This window comes from Megascapheus bottae, chromosome 33, assembly GCF_031878675.1.
Source record: "Megascapheus bottae isolate mThoBot1 chromosome 33, mThoBot2.hap1, whole genome shotgun sequence".
Taxonomy (NCBI): domain Eukaryota; kingdom Metazoa; phylum Chordata; class Mammalia; order Rodentia; family Geomyidae; genus Megascapheus; species Megascapheus bottae.
This window is the reverse complement of record NC_143541.1, coordinates 6,169,407-6,189,834: the sequence shown is the minus strand read 5'-3', so window position 1 is coordinate 6,189,834 and position 20,428 is coordinate 6,169,407. Positions and strand designations below refer to the sequence as shown.

Here is a 20,428-nt window from a genome sequence, read left to right as displayed (position 1 = left end):
GCATGCATTCTCCTATGACCCACTGTGAAGGGTCGGGGTCCAGGAGGACGCCCTGGAGGGAGGCACCACAGCTGTTAGGCAGAAGGCAGCCAGATGAGGACTGGCTGTGGACAGCAGTGGGGAGGAGTAGCTGAGACGCTGATCTGAGAGGGGCAGGGGGCGTCCAGATGCCTCCTGGGCGCAAGGGGGCTGGAGAAGACTAGAAAACCTGAGTTGTAGAAAGAGAATCAACCCCTTCCTCTTGCTCAAAGCAGGCGGAATGCGGGCCTAGGGCATGGATGCCCCTCACCTGCTTCTAGGAGTTCTGCAGCCCGCAGACTTGGAGTCCAAGCTGGTTAAAAGGGCCCTGCGCTGCGTTCACGTGTGTTGGGTGAATAGGATTAATCCCTAAGTCCCGCCAAAGCTGGAGCCGGGCCCTCAGGGAGTGGTTTACCCTGGGAGAAGCCAAGCCGGGTCCCATGATCTGGAAGGCTGGCCCAGGCGTCCTTGGGTGACGCCGAGTCGCTGCTGGAGCTCCAGCTTTCCAGACAGGAGCAGCGATGATGAGTGAGTGACCCCTCCATGGGGGACCCTGCAGGACAGAGCCACCACCTATGGGGACCCACCACTGATGGGGACTGAGGGAGGGATGGTCGCCCCACGGGAGACACCGGAGAGCCATCAGGGTGCAGAGTAAAGGAAAGAGAATCTCAACTCTGAAGTGAGGCCATTTTGAGCTGGGCTGGGGTCCCTATGGAGTCCTCCCTGCCTCTGAGACCCCCCTGACACCCCTAAACAGTAGGGGAGACGTTTAATCTGATCTCCACGGTGGAGGGTGAGGGAGGGCCTCTCCTGCATAATGAGGGCCACTTGAAAAGAGGGACAAAGAGCTCTGTGGGTCCAAGGGCAGAATCCCTGTTGCTCCAGTAAGATGTGCAGGACACTTCACCAGGGGGTATCTTTGGGGGATGGTAAGGAGAGAGCACGGGGCTCTCCTGCTGTGTTTTTGTGGCTGTATTGGGGGTGGAACCAAAGCCCTTGAGTTTGTTCATTGTTGGGGTTCCAGGGTTGCCCCACAATATCTTACTTGGCCCCAGACACTGGTTTGTATATGCGCCATCCAGCTTGCAGGAAAGCCACAGTTGAAGTCCCTCGGTGGTGCTGAGGGTCCCGGGTCACAGCTTCGAAAAAGTGGGCCCTGATCGTGGTCACCGGCAGTGTCCCTGCAGGTCCCTTAGTGTCCGGGCAGCAGTCTCACACAGGCATATGCCCAGCCATATCCCATCTCCAAGAAAACACAGTCCACATATCCACCACATATCCACATATCCACGGGCTCTGACACCGGGGACTCTCTCACACTGGAGACTACAGGACCCCAGCACTCACACCAGCCCTTCTCCCCGCACAGCTCAAGGTAAAGACCTGAATCCTCCTTCCACGTTCATTCTCTCTGCTTCCACCTGGTAGCCTTCTACTTGCAGGGTTAGCCTCCTCCAGGCAGCTTCCTGGGCCTGCAGCTCTCTCCCCTCCTCCATGCTCCACAGCACACACCCAGTCCATCCAGTGGCCACAGGACAGTTTCACAAATGCTGTTTTCTTGTCACATCCCTGACTCGCTAACTAAGCAAATACCTAGCCAGATGTTTTATGTGTCTAGTTTGTTATAGCTAAGCACTGGGTCACCAGACAGACTGGAAGGATATTGCAGCAGCTAAACCTGCAGAGCTCTTAAGACAGACAGGCAGACCGGCAGACAGGCAGGCAGGCAGGCAGACACACTAATGAAAATACTCCCATTAGTGCACAGAAGTCCCTCGGCGCCTTGTTTCCTTGTCAAGGGTCTTCACCTCTCTGGGGTCCAGTTTACTCACCTTGAAGCCAAGAGATTCTAGCGCTGCTCCGAGGCGAGTGAGGGGTGATGGGGTCTCCCTCACTCTGGGCTCTGAGGAAGGGTGGAGAACAGCATGTAGGGTCCAGAGGAGCCTCGGTTTCACCTGGAAAACGAGCGTGGTGGAGTGAGGGTGGAAGGTGATGAGCACAGCCGGAGCTGGCTGTGGGGAAGTATTAGCCAGTAGATAAGGAGCTGTCCTCACTTATATCCTGCCTCCCGCAAAGCATTCTGGACCCTGCCTTGGACAGATGACACAAGGCGCATGGGTTAGGGCAGCAGACTGTGGCTCCCGTGGCCTCCCAGGCCCGCCTTGTCCCTGACCCTGCATGGCCACTGCTGGAAGCCTTTGTGTAGCCCATCTGTCCGGCGTGGTGAAGGTGCCTCTGGACTCTTCACAAAGAGCTCCAGTGGTGGCCCTGAGGCCTGGCTCCCACGACGGTGGGCAGGAACGGTGTGACAGAGCCATCTCCAGGCCTTGTGCGTGAGTTTGGGGCCACAGGTTGGGGGTATCGTGCCAGGCCAGTCTGCCTCCAGCCCAGGCAGGGGGCTTGCTCTGGGTGCTGGATTTGGAAATAACTGCTGAAGGAGTGCCTTGAAAGTCATTGAAAGAACTCCTTGTTGAGAATATTTTTTTAGTGTGATAAGATACATACAACATAGAATTTGCCCTCACTGTTTTGGGCATGCAGTTCAGTGTAGGAAACATCTGCCACACCATCCAGCTGTCACCTCTTCCAGAGCGCTTTCATTTCCCAATACTACAACATCCCAATGAAATGCCCACCCTGCCCAACCCCGAGACACTGCCTGGAACTTTCTGTCTGGACAGACATGACCCTAGCACCTCCCTAGAACTGGCCACTTGTGAATGGCTTATTCTACATAGTCTGATTGCGTGGCATTCATCTGTGTTCTCCTGGGAGTTGGAATTTCTCTTTACGGCAGGACAATATTCCCTTGTGTACACCCACCACATTGTGGTTATTCATCAGAAACCAAAGTTACAAGCATCCCTGGGTGAGGATGAATGGTTTTCGGCTGGGCTTGTGTATGTGTGTCCATCTGCGGGGACTCCTGCCTTGCGTTCTTTCGAGTGTGTGCTCAGAGGCAGAATTTCTGGGTCAGGTGTAAGTCTGTTTATGTTTCTGGAACTACTGTACTCTCCCCACTGAGGCTCCATCCGACAGAGCATCCTGATGCATCTGAGTGGGATTTGTGCAGCCAAAGTTTCCTGGGGCCAGGGCCATCCCGTAGCATCCATGTGTGGTGTTACGATGACACCAGTGGAAGGTGTTGCACAAGTGGCAGGGGCAGTCCAGTTTGTGAGTGGGTAGGTCTTACCTGCAGTTACTCCTCATTTCTGGTTCCCAGCGATGGCCTTGCCATTCAGCTTCCCCAGATGTGGGCATTCAGGGAAGGTGGTGGGCTTCCTCAGAGAGGGAGGGGGGAGCCTCACTGCTGGGGGCCATGCACAGCGCCCCTCTTCAGTACAGGGTTCAGACCCTCGGTGCCCAATGCAGGGTCCTGAGCCCACAGGGGATGGCACATGCTAGCCAGGCCATCTGTGGAAGTGCAATTGTACAAGAAGACCCCATCTTTCAGTTACCACAAAAGCACTATGCCATTTACCTATGGGGCTGAAGGCCTGGCTCAAATAGTAGAGTGTTTGTCTAACAAGCACAAGGTCCTGAATACAAACGCTAGTGCTACAAAAATAAAGAGATAGGGGCCGGGAGTTTGGCCTAGTGGTAGAGTGCTTGTCTAGCATGCATGAAGATCCGGGTTCAATTCCTCAGTACCCCACATACATAGCAAAAAGCCGGAAGTGGTGCTGAGGCTCAAGTGGTAGAGTGCTAGCCTTGAGAAAGTCCAAGGACAGTGCTCAGGCCCTGAGCTCAAGCCCAGGACTGGCAAATAAATAAATAGAGATAGATAGAAGGGAGACAGACAAACAGATATAGATAGATAGAGATAGATAGATAGATAGATAGATAGCAGGTAGGTAGGTAGATAGATAGATAGATAGATAGATAGATAGATAGATAGATAAAAGGTAGGTAGGTAGAGAGATAGAGATAGAAGGTAGGTAGGTAGGTAGACAACCACGTTGTCTTGATCACACATTCTTTCTGGACGGAGAGCCGCCATCTGTGTGGTTTGCCAGTGACCCACCATAACCACCATTACCCCATATCCATGGAGAGGGCATTTCCACTCTCTCTGGGTTTCAGGGGCTGCATGGGGATCAAAACATGGCCCTGAACTGAGATGGACAGAGTGAGAAATGTCCCTGAGCTGAACAACCCTTTGACACAGGGCAATGGAGGCTCTAGTGCTTGATACTAGCTAAATGTACTATTGCTGCTCCCGATCATCCCACACTCCCACACATCTGGCTATCCATCCTTGCATTCACCCACCCACCCACCCACCCTCCCATCTGTCCATCAATCCATCCACCTACCCACCCACAAACCCACCTGCCCATCTGCTCATCCTTGCATCTATCCAACCATCCAACCCCATCTACCTTCATTTGCCCATCCACCTAGCTAGCTAGCCAGCCAGCTAGCCGTCAATTTACCTGTTTGCTAATCCATCCAACCATCCACCCATCCATCCATCAATTCACCTGTTCGCTTTTCCATCCATCCATCCATCTATCCATCCATCTCTGAGTTGAAGCAGGGAAATTAATAAGAGCTAACTAACAGTTTCCACTGGGGAAAACCAAAGGGCTCTGGAGGAGGTGACAGCTGCAGAACAATGGAAATACACTTAATAGCACTTAGCAGCACTCCTAAAATAGTTAAGATGATAAATTTTATGCTGTGTGTATTTTATCATAATTAAAAAACCAAAGAGTCACGTGACAGGAAGGGAGGAGGAGCTAAGACCAGGGGCGCTGTGATCCAGGATGGAGGTGGTGACAGCAGAATGGCAGGTAGAGGAACAGAATGAAGGCCAGATCTGGGATCTAGTTCTAACTGGACTGGATTTGGCTCAAGAGTCAAAGATGGCCCCAAGGTTTGCGTTTGAGAGGCTAGAAGGATGCTGTTGTCATTAATAAAGATGGAGAAGATGGCCCGAAAAGTGGGTGGGGAGGAACTTTAGGGTTTGGGAATGTCTACTAGAAGTCTGGGGGGGGAAATCAAGCACTGACCCCACCCAGACATAAACGAGGGCCTCACCAGCAGAGACAAAGTGGTTATAGCTAGAGGCAGGATGAGAATGCCTAGGCAGGACGTAAATAAAGGAGACTCAGAACCCTGGAAAACTCCCCCTCCCTCCTCCTCTTCCCTTTTCTCTTTCTTCTCTCTCTCTCATTCTTTGTTTTCACCCCTTTATGATCTCTCACTCCTGGCCACCAACATGTCCTGCATTTATTAGTCATCAGTTTGAGCCAAAACAAACAAAAACATTCCTCCTCTTTTTCAACTCATGGGCTGAAATCTCATGGAAGGAATCTGATTGGTCCAATTCCTACCGTCAAACCAATCGTCTTTCCCTTGGAGCAGAAGGATGGATCATGCTTCCTCTGTGCTAGACTTTTGTAACTTTCTCTCCCCAGCTTGCATTCTCCAGTGGTTCCCATCTCCCCTTCTCCTCTGTCAGCAGTCCCCCCACCACCCCCCACCTGCCATGACATATCTAGGATTGTACTGTGCAGAGAAAGTAGAGGAAAACTGGGAGTCAGAAAGCGAGACCCTAAATCCATATCCTCCTTGGCTTTACTTGCTCTTTCCTTTATGATCTGATGTCCTCATCTCCTGCCCCTCACTCACCCCTCCTTTCTCTCTCCTGGCCGCATTTCCTCTGCTGGATAAAAAGCATACTCCTTGCCCAAGGCCCTCACTACCCTGGAATCGTGTTCTTTCTTTGCCTGGCACCTGAACTCCTCCCTTGGGCTTTGGCTAAGCCCCTCTGCCACTGACCACTCACCGGGCAGCTAGTACCTCCTGCCATGCGTGACGCCTGTGCTGTGAGTGTGCAGATCCACTCGGCGCCTGGGACAGTTGTGTAACACGCTGTGTGTTGTCTTGAGCTGCACTCATTCTGCCAGGGTGGAGGGGAGACTCCTTCGCAGCTTTGAGCCCTCTAGGTGCTGGGCTGTGCTTCACACAGCACGAGACACTCAATAAACGCGTGCTGACGGATGGGCTGTTGTTAAGTTTTTCTCCAGCCCATCCTTTCGCCTGCTGTCAGAAAAACCTTTCTCAAAGATTTTCTCATTATGTAACTCATTTGGCCCCCTTGCTCTTGCTGGGCTACGGTATTGAGCTCCCGCCGGGCGGGCAGCTCTGGACAGGCAGTGCCAGGTGAGGCCTTTCAGAGGTAGCAGGGGAGATGTTAAGAAGCATGGACAGAGCCCCCACGTCCTGGAAGAGCTCAGAGCCAGCCATGTGCAGGAAGAGGTTACAAGCCGATGTATGAGAGTCCATGATGGAAGAGAGGAATGGTAGGGGAAAGCGGGGTGTCAGGAGGGCTCCCCACACCGAAGAGGCACGGCTGAGGATCTCGGGGGGAGGAGGCAGTCTGTGAGGACCCCCGTGCATGTGGGGCCCTCTCTGCCTTCTAACTCACCAGATGCTCTTCCTGTGTGTGGTCCTCTCCTCTCTGGGTCCAATGTCAGTGCTGGGTGGCTTGGAGTGTGACGTCAAGCTCTCTCATCCTTCCCCCTGCAGTGTTTGGTCCATGGTGACCATGCAGTGACCTCACTGGATTTCTCACATCTTTCAGCCCCCCGGCATCATCTTATACTGCTTCCCTGGATCAGATTTCTCCTCTTTTTGGGGGGCGGGGGGGGTGGTCATGGGGTTTGAACCCTGGGCCTGGGCACTGTCCCTGAGCTCCACAGCACCACTTCCAGTTTTCTAGTGGTCGATTGGAGATAAGAGTCTTACCGACGTTAGTACCTGGGCTGGCTTTGAACCTCGATCCTCAGATTGCAGCATCCTGAGTAGCTAGGATGACAAATGTGAGCCACTGTCGCCGGCCCTCATATTTCTCTTTTAAGTATATGAAGTCTAGGTCTAATAAATGTTACAATGTCCCTATCTGAGAGTCCTAACGTTGGTATCAGTTCTGGTTTGGTTTTGTAGTCAGTTCTTTCATGTAAGCGTGTAATACTTGACTTTGTGCACACCTGGACATTTCCACTGGACACCAGGCAATGTGGATTTTGCTTTGGGTATTAGACATTTGTGCATTCAGAAGCTTTGGGGCTCTTCTGGGCTCCTTGGAAGCAGCATAATGCCTGTGAGTCTTGATTTTATAATGTGTTGGGTGACCAGCCCAGGCTCTGTCCAAAGCTAATATCCCCCTGACCAGGACACAGTCTTCTGAGCACTGTCACCTCTGTGCCTGTGGATGCAGCACTGAGAGTCCAAATCAAAAACAGCTTTTAAAACTTCCATCTGAGAGCTAGGTGCCAGTGGCTCTTATCTGTCATCCTTGTCTCAGGAGCCTGAGATCTGAGGATCGTGATTCAAAACCAGCCTGGGCACTAAAATCCATGAGCCTCTTCTCTCCAATAAACTACCAGAGAACTGGAAGTAGAGCTATGGTTCACAATGGTAGTCCTTGAGCAGAAAAGCTCAGGGACAACCCCCAGGCCCCACGTTCAAGCCCCACCAAAGCAAAACAAAACAAACACCCCCAAAACCTTATATCCAAACTGCTCTTGGTGCATCTGGTTTCTCTTCCACAGACAATACTCTGTCCTTCCATAGACAATACTACATGGTAGCAGATGCTCTGGAAGGAAGGGTTTCTATCAGCTCCTAGCTGGGAGATTTTCACCATGCTGAGCTGAGGCTGTTGCTGTGGGACCTCGGTTGAGGTAGAATTGTCCTGGTGAGAGGCGTGGACACAGCTGCTCAACCGCTGCAGCTGGCAAGCCAAGAACTGTAACAGGAAGGTGGTGACAGATGTGCAGAAGCACTTGGGGCACCCTGTGACCTCAGAGGGGACCTGGTGACCTCAGAGGCATCCCCAGGACCTCAGAGGGGACCCAGTGACCTCAGAGGTGCTCCTCATGATTTCCTTCCTGGTAGGTCCCACTTCTGGCCAGCCCATGTGGCAAGGAGCTCATCGGGGACCTGTGCTTTGATACATGGGTGCCCTTGGGTCCAGTCACCTCCCAAGACCAGCACCAAAGTGTCGGTACGTGGGCCTCTCCATACCCAGGCGTAGCAGCTGGTTCCTAGGCCCGGGGCTCAGGTTCATTCATGGAGTGCATGAAAGTCTCGAAGGCCCACAGCACCAGCAGTTCCCAGAAGCCCAGCCCAAGACTTCCCCTGAGACTCAAGCAAACTTGGAGCTGTGTCGGGTGGCACAGGATCAGGGGCCGTTCACAGTCAAGGCCAGGGCAGAGGGTCACCTCCCCTCTGCTATCCTGAAAGATGGAATTGCCACTTCTCAGCTGAGGGCCCTCCCGGTGTGGCTGAGGATAAGGGAAAGGATGCACACAACAGGACGGCAGACCCCCACTGTGCCTCTTCCATCATTTGGCACTGTGAGCAGAGTGTAAATATGGCTGAATCTTTCCTGTATCTTGAATTGCTTAAGGAAAGGTCTGTTTTGGTTCACATTCGTGGTCACTTGGCGGTGTTGCTGGGGGCTTCTGTTGACCCCATACCACTAGGGGAAGCAGGTGGCCAAGGAAGCTGCTCACCTCATGGCAGCCAGGAAGCAGAGAGGAAAGAGCGGGGAATCTCGATGTCCCCTCAGGGACACAGTGACTTCACTTCTTCCTGCTAGGCCCCGCCTTCAGGGGTTCCACCAATAACAGCAGGGCAGGGGTCTAGACCCCTTTCTTTAGGGGATCTTTTACAATCCAGACTATGGCAGTGAATCCATGATGGAAGGTGTCAAGATTATTGCCTGCTCTGATCTACGCAGAGCTATGGATCTGGCGGTGTGATCCACATCCCGGCACAGCCGCTGGAGTCCCGCAGGAATCTCACCTGTGGCTCCCAGGAGCTGCTGCACGGGAGTTTTCATTCCTAGTGACCGTGAATACCGAGAACCCACTTCTCATCGTAGTTCCTGTGGTGGGAGGGGGTGGGTTTGGACTGCCCCATCTTGATGGCGGTTCTGAGGGTCCAATGAGTTGCAGATTGTGAGAGGGGATTGTGGGTTGTAGAGTGTGATCTGGGCATGCTGTTCCCCTGAGGCCCAGGGAGAAGGGACTTCCAATCTCCAGGGCTGTGGCAGAGCTTAAAAGGTGTCACTGAAGGGAACTGAGGAGCTGGGGACCGGGGAGCCAGGACCCAGACGCCTAGTGCTGAGGGCATGGAGACAGCCAGCACTGCAGGACGCCTGAGGGTGGGGCCCCAGGCCCCTGGGTGCTGTCCCAAGCCCGTCTGCTGAGCTTCCTGGGTGCACCTGGACTTCTCCTGAGCCCTCGCCCTCCCTCCTCCTGACCCTGGGCCTCCCACGAGCCAGAGGTCGGAAAGCTGGGAGCCGGATTCTGTAACTCAAACCTGCCAGTGCCTGCGTCAAATCCTAGCTGCAGGAGGCTGGTACAGAAACTGGAGCTGGAGCCGTCCTGTCCAGGAGCTTGGAGGCGTCAGGTGTGACCTCCCCCCCCAGCCCTGATTCTCTCTAATCACACAGGGCTTCCTTCTACCCTGCTCCATCCCACCCCCATCGCTGACCCAGATCCTCTGAGCCCCTGGCAGCCCGTGGATCGTGGCAGGCCGTGGACTGTCTCTGAGGTTACCACATGTTATTGGAACAGGCAACATGTCACTCAGCTCTGCCTGTACTGGAAAGATCCCATGAAGCTCACTGCCCTGGGGAGCCTGAGAACCCAGATGTGGGGTGTTGTGGGCCTCTGCAGATACCCCCACCCTGAACTCTGTGCCTGTGAGCTCTGGCGGCAGTGTTGATATTAACAGTAGTCCTTACCTGAAAAAATGCTCTGTCTTGAGTTCAGATTTCCAGAGGGTAATGGGAAGTACGGTGGCTGGTGCCAGCTCTGCCAAGGATGCAGGTCGCCTGGCTTTCTCCTGTGGCCTTGGCTGTAGGTGGGTGCCAGGAGCATGGAGCAACCCCCATTCCCAGCCAGCCAGAGGAGCCCTGGGCTGGAGCAGGGGACTTTCACCACGAGGTCCTGGCTGTGAGGAGGGCACCCTCACCCCTGGCCAGAATGAAACCGAGACATTGTAGAAAAGTTACACAGAGAGGGTGAAATTCCACACCCCAGCTTCTTATTGAATCCCCAAGTGATAGAACAGAAAGATACCAGAGACAACTGTAAAGCCACTGTCCCCCTGAAGTATGCGCTGAGGAGTGCTGGCTTATTCCAGAGGCCTGCCAAGGCCAGGCAGCATGGAGAAGGCTAGGGCACACAGACCTGAGCTGGTCCACATCACAGGACTTCTCAGGGCCTTGATGTATTCATGGCGTTCCCAAGTAAATCCACCTGTGTGTGTGTGGTTACAAGGGCTCCCCCAAAAAAACTGGTGCCCACATAAGAAAGCTGGGGTCCCCTGGGAGGAGCAAACCTGGGACAAGTCCCAGAGGAGGCAGGATTTGTGCAGGAAGGCCTACAGCTGGGGGAGTCAGGGAGTTTGGACTTCATTGGCTAAGCAGAGGTATGGCAGGCCATTGGCTGCTCAGCGTCTCTATTTTCCCTGGGAGATGTCAGGCCGGCCTCCCACAGAGGAAGCTGGCCCCTGAACATGCAAAGGGCAGGTGTGTTTGGGGGGGGTGGATCCTCCAGGCTCCTCTTCTGGAATGCCTCTCCTGATGGCCACTGCTGGGGCATAGCGCCCCTCCCCACCTGCACTGGCTCCGCCCTTCGTGGCTGGTTTGGGGGTGAGCCCAGGTTAGGCTCCCCTGGCCCACACGCATCGTTTGAGGATAAAGCAGGAAACTGACTGTGTCTCCTGTCTCAAGGCCTACCTCCACAAAGAGAAGTGCTCCCTCTTCCCTTTCCTCAGCCTGGGTGGGAGCTGCTGCATCCCCAGGATATGGGAACACTGAGGCTGGGACTGAGGAGGGGGCAGGAACTCAGGAGGGGCCTGGACTCAAACCCAGGCCCACCCAGCTCTGCCTGTGGTCCAGGCACCCAGCTTCCAGGGGCAGGGGCTTACTTGGCTCTCTCCTGACCCGAGGCCTGGTCCCTGAGGGCTGGGGTCAGGGCTTAGGCTAGGGCCGTGCTCAGAGGCCAAACCCCATCTCCGCTTGTTGACCGTAAAAGGATCTGGATGACGGGCACTCTCACCTGCAAGGTAGAAGGGCAGACAGCACAGACTGACAGCGGAGACTCCACAGCCTCTCACCCCGCCCGCCTGCCTGCCCCTACCTTCCAGAGTCCCCATCCGTGCCTCGTGTCATTCTAGAACTCTCTGTGCCGGGAGCTCCCCAGGGGAGCATGCCCACCAATTATCCCTCCCCATCTCTGCTTTATTTATGGGCAGAGAAGCTCAGGTGCCTGGCGGGGCCCCATCAGCGGGATAGAGTTGGGGGGAGGCCTCGGGGCTGGGGTCTCCTTTCTTCTCTAATTAAAAATTCACCAGTGAGGACAGATCACTGATCCATCTTTCATCCCGACTGTTCTTGCTGGAGAGGTGGGCTTGGTGGCCCATGGCCTGGGGCAAGTGTTCCTTTCTCAGTGAGCTCAGGACCCCAGGTAGGAGGAGTCAGCCAGGCCCAGGAGGCCTGGACCAGCACAGAGAGGGCCCTGAGCTCTTTGTTTGAGCTGAGATGTCAGGACAAGCCTCCCTGAGCATTAAAAATGGAATATTATTTAGCCATAAAAGAGAATGGGATCAGGCCCTTGCCAGGGAGCCAGATTGTAACATGTGGATTCACACAAGGCAGACATGCCGGGTGATTGCCTGTTCTCACCTTTAACATGGACATTAGAAACAACTGGTCTTACACACAGAGGGATGGAAAGAGTAGAATACTGTGGCTGGGGAGGGCAGGGGCATCAGAGTCAGAGGGAGGAGGGATGATGGGTACAGGAGGCACAGTGGAAGAGAGGGATTGGTCCTCAAGTTCTATGGCCTGGTAGTGTGACTGGTTGACAAGGATTAATTGTCTACTTCAAAACAGCTGGCAGAGAAGAGTCCCCAACACTGAGACTTGACAGGTGTCTAGGTGAAAGATCTCACTGCACCTGAGACCCTCGGGCCAGCACAGCACACCTCGTCTCACAAGCTTGTCCAATCATGATGTGTTAGACTGCAAGTTAAATTTTAAAAAGAAAATAAGTTCAGCCAGGCTGGGTGGCTCACACCTCTAATCCTAGCTAAGGCCCAGTGTCAGGCTCTGGGTTCAAGTCCAGCCCTAACGCATGTGAGAGGCAAGAGGAGGCATGTGCATGGCCATTCTGCAGGGGCTCTGCCCTTGACGGCTAGCCGATGCATGCTGCAGTCCATGCGGGTGAGCCTGGGCGGCTGGGTGTGCCGTACAGTGTCTCTGGTTGGACCTGGCTTCCTGCTGTGAGACACAGGAGGGGGGGCAGCAGCACACCTGCCTTAGAGTCAGGGAGGCCCTTTCCTTAAAACCCCCTTAGGCCTTGCTGGGGAGGCGGCTGAGCTATGTGAGTCTGATTCCAGTGCCACTAGCCAGGAGGTTGAGGTCAGCCTGGCACATCCAGGCTGCATGGATGTGGCATGCCCTGCCATTCTCCTGGCCTTGTACTTCAACTCACTACCTCTGGGGGTGCACGTGGCTGCCTTCGTGGGGCTCCTGGTTTTCCCAGAAGAGACTTGGGGAGGGTTCCAGGTGGCCACTCTGGCCCGGCCGCCTGGGCCAGGCTTGTGTGTGCCACAGGTTCCCTGCAGCTCGGCTCTCAGATCCCCGTGAACTCAGCTGGACAGCAGCTTTTCCAGGAAAGGGATGGCCTGGCTGAGGGACAGGAAGGGAAGGTGTGGCAGCCAGAAGAGCAGCACTGGGCCAGGGTCATGGCGGGAGGTGGGACTCGGGATAGCTCGGGCCAGCTGGGCAGAGGGTGGGGGCAACATGGGATTTGGGTGGGGTCCAGCTCAGACACTGGGCTTGAGGTCTAGGATGGACCCTGTGGGGAATGAAGCCTAGACTGCTGCTCTACTGAGCCAGCTCCTGGAGGCCTGCCCTCTGCCCTCTGCCCTCTGCCCTCTGCCCTCATCTAGCCTGCCGTGGGCTCCGGGCAGTAGCAGGGATGGCTGTCTCACAGAGCCCCTCACCCTTTGATTTGCCCAGATGGCAAGTTCTAGCAGGCCGGGGGGGGGCGCTGTCTGGCCACAGAGGACAGCTGCCAGGGGGTCTCCTTCTACCCCCTGAGAATTGGGGTGACAGGAGAAGGGTCCCCATCTGTGTTTGTCTCTGGAGTGTTACCATCTTGGGGGCCCACACCTCTGTCAAGAGTACCTCCACCAAACCCTCCTCAGACAACAGGGGACCCCCAGTGGAGGCAGACTCCCAGAGATAGACACTCTGCAGTCTCAGTGGACAGGCCTGGCCTTGACCTTCTGGGGAGGGGTGGGAGGTGGGGACTCCCTCCGGGAAGTGGGTCTGGGCCCAGGAGGGCATGGTGGCACACCACACTGCAGAGGTACACCATGCCGGGAGGAGGGGCAGTGAGTTCCAGCACCTGAGGAGTCAGGCAGGTGCAGAGGGGACAGAGAGCCCAGGGGACTTGGTGGTCACCATCCTGAGGGTGGGTGGCTCAGAGGTACACAGCTTCCAGGAGGAGCCAGAAAGTCCAACTTCTGCCCAGAACCTTCAGTTTCTGAGAACTAAGATTTAGCTTAAAATGTAATTAATTAAAAGGTAAGTCCTCGTCAGCCAGGACCCAAGCCCTGAGCCCCTGTCTGTGATGCGGGAAGAACAAGACCCTGACATGCTCTTCTGCTCTTGTTTCCTTCTAGGGGCCCCACACGCAGTGCGTGGAGTGAGGACAGCCCAGGAGACGGGTAAGTGTGAGGTTGGGGTGCTGCTGTCCTGGGGAGGGGGTGGGATTAGGACTCAGGCCTGGAAACTGTAGCTGGGGCTTATTTCCTACTTGGACTGCCCGCTCCTGCCCGCCCTGGAATCTGCCTGTTACTGCTTCATGTTGGTGTGATGTTCTATCAAAAAAGGGGGGGATGTATTTTTAAGACACAGAGCACTGTGTGGTTCCTGTGGGTTACATGGTGATTCTACCCAACATACGTCCTGCAGAATGTTTTCATTTCTCCATCCTCACCTCATTGTGTTAGTACATCGAGGGTTGGCTGGGTGGTTGGTCTGAGGAGAGGACCTGTGATTGGGGTGCACTGTGTACAGGACCCCAGCTTAATCTGGTACTAAACAAGGATCCCAGAGCCTGGGAGCTCAGCGGCCACTCCGAGCTAGGGCTAGAATGAGCCTGGGCCACCCTGGTCCCTGGCTTTCTGAAGCTGCAATGTGTCTGCTTACAAACAAAGGTTTAGAGACAGGGCCCTGCGCAGGCAGACAGCCTGGGGGCCACTCCAGGGCCAGCTGTGGCCTTGGCCACTGCTTTCTTGCTGCCCTCCTTCCCAGACTGGTGTATAGCTGGCTTCCCTCCAAGGCAGAAGCAGCAGTTGTTCCAGAAGCTTCTCTACCCCTGTCCCCAGACCCATCAGCACCTAAATCACCTCCATTGTGCCTCTGCTTCATGTATAAGGAAGAAGCCTTTAATGCTTCCATTAGGCTTTGTTGGAGGGTCAACTTCTGTGATGATTTCTAAGCTAAGAGATGTTGGGTGATTTGCATTGTCTGTGCTTTTCAAGTTTTATGTAGCAAATACGTGGCGGGGGGGGGGATTGGTGTGTGTCCCACCTTCATGGCCCAATCATGAGCTGCAGAGCCAGAGGATGACCCAGGATGGACTGGGGTGTCCCTTCTGCCTGGGATATCACCCCCTCTTCCTGTCCATGCTACGTTCCCAGGAGTGGGCAAAGCACCTCCTCCCTGAGCCACTGTGGAAAATGCTGAGTCCTGGGAATCCAGGGCCAAGCAGAGCTGAACTTCATTCCCATGCTGCCTGTGGTGGTGAGCAAGTGAGTGATCTGCCATTTGTGGCTCAGTTTCTACATGTGTAAGACGGGTCCCCCTCCATAGCGTGATAAAAATACCCAGGCCACCACCTTCTCCTGCTGGCCTTCCCTCATTTTAGCCAGGGATGGTATCACTTTCTTGTGCTGATTTTGGTGAGGTAACCCAGGTTTCCTTCTTTCTTTCTCTTTCCCCTTTTCTTTCAAAACAATATTTAAAATTATGCCCCGGAACCCTAAGAAGCTGTTAAGGTGTGGTCAGAACATGCTATAATGAGAAAATGTTAAGGCTTATGTAGAATTTCCTCTTTTAGCATGTGAACAACTGGTAACAGCACTTCTAGGAAATCTACCCTAAGGCCGCTGTCTGAGATGGGCACAGAGATTCGACCATGAGGTGTTGGTCGTGATGTCATTTGTACTAGTTAAAACAGGAAAACCATGAATGTCCAGATTCACATGGTTCATGAAGACATGGAAAGTTCCGGACAACCATTAAAGCTAGGTTTGAGCTGAAGTTTTAATCATGTAAGGCGAAATCTATGTATTTCCATGTTAAAGAAAAAGCAGTTTGCCTTAAAAAAAATCCTAATTGTATTTTTCTAAATAAAGTAGGAAAGAAAAAATATATGCAAGCATGGCAGGCACTGTGGCTCCTCCCTATAACCCCAGCTTCTTGGGAAGAGAACAGTAGGATTGCTAGAGGCCAGCCTGGGCAATAAAAGTGAGACCTCATCTCGGACCAGGTGGGGCATCTCACACCCCAGCTACATGGAGGCAGTCCAAGCCTTACCCCAAGCCTAAGTAAGATGCCTGAGACTCAGGGCTCCCCAAGTCTCCTTAGGTCCATGCTCAGGGCGGTTGTCTCAGTTGTGCCTTGAGGCTCTCAGTGTCTCCACTACCCTCTAATGCAGCATCTTTCAATGGCTCTAACTCACACTTACAAATGGCACATCCCTTTCATGATTCCTTGGCACTTATTCCACATCTGTGTAAATGAATCTTTATGGTGGCCATCTAGATAGCGCAGTGGGTAAAGAGGCAGCAGAATAAATAGCATTAAAAAGCTAATAGCAGTCCAGGGTCATAGCGATGGGGTTATTTATTCCTTTATTTGATGCCAGATCGAGCCACACGGGTAGTGGCTAAGCACACTTACTCTCAGGACCCCATCCCCCGCCCCTCCTCCCGTGCCCCTCCCCCACCCCACCCGGCCACGGTATCAGGACAGAGAAGGGGAATGAGCAGGTGTCAAGGAGCATGTTGAAATGACTGTCCACACAAAACTAAGGGAGACTCCTGAGGCAGGCTGAGGCTTGGGGTATCTGGGGAGGGTGGAGGCAGGTGGATGGGGAAGGCCGGGGTCTGAGGAAGGGGTGCTAAGTGTGAAGCAGATTGTGAAGCAGAAGCAAGAGACCAGGGAGATGACGGTGGCAGGGGGGTGGGCAGAGGAGGTGAGGATCCACCGTGTTCTAGCAACCGCAAAGCTGCTCTCATACCCTGGGGTGTGCGAGAAGAGGAAAGGGGAAGATGGAGGTCACTCGGGTGTCTTTTGATTCAGGTGGCTCTAACCGCCAGGAGCTAGCACAGGTCCTACAACTGCAAAGGCAGAGATACACCCCCAGTACGACCGTCCCCAGCCAGACACCACCCCTTCCAACAAATTCAGGGGTTCCTACAATGCCAACTGGTGGGGTAGGGGTGGAGAAAGTGTCCCTACTGTTATGGTTTTGTTCTCAAGGCTGAATGAGGATGGGACAATGAGGAGACACAGAGGGAGGGCTGGGGGGTCCTCTGTGCTTCCTCTTGCCCCCAGAATAAGGGTATCAGTATGTCTCCAGCCAAGAGCTCCACTGAGTTTTAGTGTCCCCGCCCCCTCTCGTTTTCACTGAGGTCTCATGACAGAGCCTGATGGGTGGGCTCATTGGCCATGAGCTTGAACTTGACCCCCAGCCCTCCCCTCCTTGACCTGTGCACAGGCAGAGCTCCACCTGAACTCTGATTGAAAGACTCCGCAAAGAGCAAAGACTTGCTGCCGTTGTTGTTGTTAGCTTTGTGTGCCGTCCTCCCCATGCTGGGGATTGAGCTCAAGGCCTCCCCTGTTGTAGACAATAGGTCACGGAGCATTCTGGCTGTGGTCATGTCAAGTCTGTTCACATCCATTATGCTTTACCACTGAATTAGGCCCCCCGTGTACTTGGAAAGTTCCAGGAATTGAGTCTTGTCCTCCCCGAAACTGCTGCTAGTCTCCCTCTTCCTTACCTAACTGGGGGGCGGGGTGTGTGCTATCTAGGAGCTTCAGACAATGGGGGGACCAGATATGGGGAAAGCAGAGGGCCAGGACTCAGGCATGGGGACCACAGGACACTCATGAGACACAAAACAGAGCGCATGGGGAGTCCAGCATGTGGAACACGTGGAAAGCCCTGGGGTGGGACTGATGACTGGGGAAGTAGAGGGAGAAAAGGGCGAGTGGCCATGTCTGCAGGTCTCCAATTAGCTGCTAGGAGAGGAGTAGAGGGAAGGAGGGTTCCCCAAGCCAGTGTAACATGGGGAGGGGTTTGTTGTAAGGCAATAAACAGAGACAGCATGTGATCCCCAGGCATGGTGGGAGCGTGGAAGGGACAAGCTTAGAAGCCAGTGACTTTGGAGGAAGGGAGGAAGGAGTCTAAGCCAACTGGATAGATCCAAGTTGGTGTCACAGGTGAGGGAGTAGAAACCCTAGTGGGGTGCCAGCCTCCAGAGGGCTCAGGTAGGAGCTACTGGGGCCGCCCTGGTGGCTGGAGGGTATGGTTCAGCATTCTCCCATGCCCATGGGCCTTGGGCATCTTCTGGAGCCTCAGAGTAATTGGAGAGATGAGCGTTGTAAGTGCCACGTGGGGGTGACCTAGAGGACACATCCAGCTGCTGCAGTCATTTCCGTGGGGTGCCTTCTATGTGCCTGAAGATCAACTGAGACATCGAAAAGCCCTGTTGTGGGCCCTGCTCTGGTGGCATCCACCTGTCATCCTAGCGATTCAGGAGGTTGAGATCGCAGAATTGCAGTTTGAAACCAGAGCAGTCAAGATAAATCTGAAAGATGTCATCACTAATTAGCAAACAGTGGGAGACCATAGGGCACGGGACATTCTGGGTGTGGTTGTGTCAAGTCTGTGCACACCCGTTATTCTATTCGCTTTGTGCTATGAAACCACCAGTGGTTTAGGTCCTGGGTGAATTTGGTGGATGGAAGCCTAGAAGGAGACATCAAGGCCCATGTGCTTCTGAAAGGAACTGAAAATGCCTGTGACCTGCAGACAGCTCCGATTGGGATTCCTTGACCTCAAACGCTGAAAGAGCTCCAGTGTCCTAGAAATGTCCCCTCAGCAGGCTGGCCCCCAAATAAGCCGAGGGGGTAGAGGGCAGGACTGGGAAGACATGGGGAGACTTGCGTCCTTTGCCTTTGATTGTGGTCCTCAGATGCTCAGTGTTGGGGGAAAAAACGGGGCCAGCCAGGTACTGGTGGCTCGTCCTGTAAACCTAGCTACTCAGGACGCTGGGATCTGAGGATCTCAATTCAGAGCCAGCCCAGGTAGACAAATCTGCGAGCCTCCTATCTCCAGTTAACCACAGGCACACACTGCCGGGGTGGGGGGTGTAAGTATGCAGGCATGCATGTGCGAGACCCAGAAAGGAAAGATGGGGAGGTAGGATCAGAGGAGCCAGAAGTGGTCCAACTGAGTCAAGAGGATGAGAGACGAGCCCCAGACTTTTCCAGAACTGTGACCAGCACATTGTGAAGCATCACTGTGGGAGGTCAGGGAGCTCTGTGGCACCATAGGGGTGAGGACAGGGAGCTCTTTGAACCGTGGGCTGGGACAGAGAGCTCAGTGGCCCTGTGGGGATAGAGCAGGAAGCTGTGTGGCACCATGCAGGAGGGTGTGGACAGGGAGGTCCATCCTTGAGGGGTCACTCAGTGTCACACTCACAAGTGGATGGAAGTCAAAGCAGGTCTGGGCTCCTTGGAAGGACAGGGTCACTCACGGGCCCTGACACCCCAGAAGGTGCTGTGGTTGTGGAGAGGGCTGTGTGTGCCCTCTCAAGAGGACAGGGAGGCACAGGGCCTGGCTGCAGGGAGCTGGAGCCCCCGGCCGCCCCTCCCGTGACACAGGTCTGAGGATCTCCAGGACTTGTCGGGTGGTGTTTCTGGGCTGACAGTCTGAACCCCCACTGATGGCCCCTGGTGGATGGGTTTCTATGCCTTCCCATCTTCCCAGTGCTTGGGAAGCCTGGAAGCAGCCAGGCCAGCGGTGACAGGACGGATGCATGCTGGGAGCAGAGGCTCCCGGCTGCCGCAAGCCACAGGCCCTGGTAGGAGTTGCAGCGGGCTCGGAGGCAGCTCTGGGGGCTCGGGTGCTGGCAGCTGCATAGTTCCTGGCGCTGCAGATTGCCCCAGAGCCCAGGGCACAGGTGAGGCTGAGCCTGACAGAGCCACTTGGTGGTGGAGGGTCAGGGAGGAACCATGGAACCTTGGGCCAGGACCTGCAGAAAAGACAGCAATGGGGCGAGCGGGCTGGTGGAGCCGTTCCTGGCGACTCTGAGATCACTTTGCCCCTACCCACACATGAGGTGCCCAGAGTTCTGGGGAAGGAAGGTTGCTGCTGGCTCCCATCCAGAGCCGGGAGGGAGGGTGGTTACAGGACTTCCCCAAATGGCCTGAGCTCCTTCCAGGAGCTGAGCTCTGTGAGAGATAACTGGGAGGACGGGGGTACAGTCTCTACCCAGAAGTGCCCCTCACCTTGCCAGTCGGACTGCTGCCTAAATAACAATAGTGCCACAAGATGTGGGAAAGGAGAGAATCTGCCCAGCCAGGAGAGGCCAGCTGGGCTTCCGAGGGCTAGTGAAAATTGACAGAGGAGGGCATTGCAGTTGGCTTCTGAAGGATGAGTAGGAGTTCTTGGTGGGGGCGGGAAAAAGGCAGCCAAGATGTTATGCAAGCGACTGCAAAGGGCTTTGGGCATAAAGAATGTGACTGTGTGGTGGCAGCTTGGCAGCACCGAGCTGAGGCTGCAGGAAGACCAGGAAGGAGAGCCACAACCCCAGGGCTTCTCTTGCTTTGAGAGGAGGTGGACTGGGGACCGGATCCCCCAGGCAGGTGGGCGGTACTGAAAGATTTCGAAGCTGGGGGTTCTGGTGATCATAGAAAATGGCGTGTGAGAAGTGACCCTCCCCCTCTAAGGAGGAGGCTGCCCCTTGGGGTTCGTGGAGGGGGGTCAGGAGACGAATGTGGCGGGGGAGGTAGTGACAGTGTCAGAAAGAAAAGTGTGGATGGAGTCACAGTGGCCTGAGGGTAATAAAGGGGACTTTGGAGAGGGCTGGTGGGGTGCAGAGGCGGTGAGTGTGAGTTCAGGGGACGTGGCATTCCCCCACTCTCATCCCCGCCATCCTGAGCCCCACGAGTGCCCAGGGTGGGAACAGTGCAGAGTGGAAGTAGAGGGTGGTTCTACTGGGTGTGCCACCATACTGCTTCATCCCCAGCTCCCGGGGCTGCTTCTGAGCTCACCGGGGAAGGTGGTGT

The 20,428-nt window shown here is 54.7% G+C and overlaps 1 protein-coding gene across 9 annotated transcripts in view; it reads left to right on the top strand.

The window, feature by feature from the left end:
- The window catches only part of Atp2b2 (ATPase plasma membrane Ca2+ transporting 2), a 160,154-nt gene that overhangs the window by 19,332 nt on the left and 120,394 nt on the right, over nt 1-20,428 (top strand). For all 9 annotated transcript variants that reach the window (XM_090323978.1, XM_090323987.1, XM_090323983.1 and 6 more), the window contains exon 2: nt 13,744-13,788. The gene's annotated coding sequence lies outside the window, so the exon portion shown is untranslated. The remainder of the gene's footprint in view (nt 1-13,743; nt 13,789-20,428) is intronic.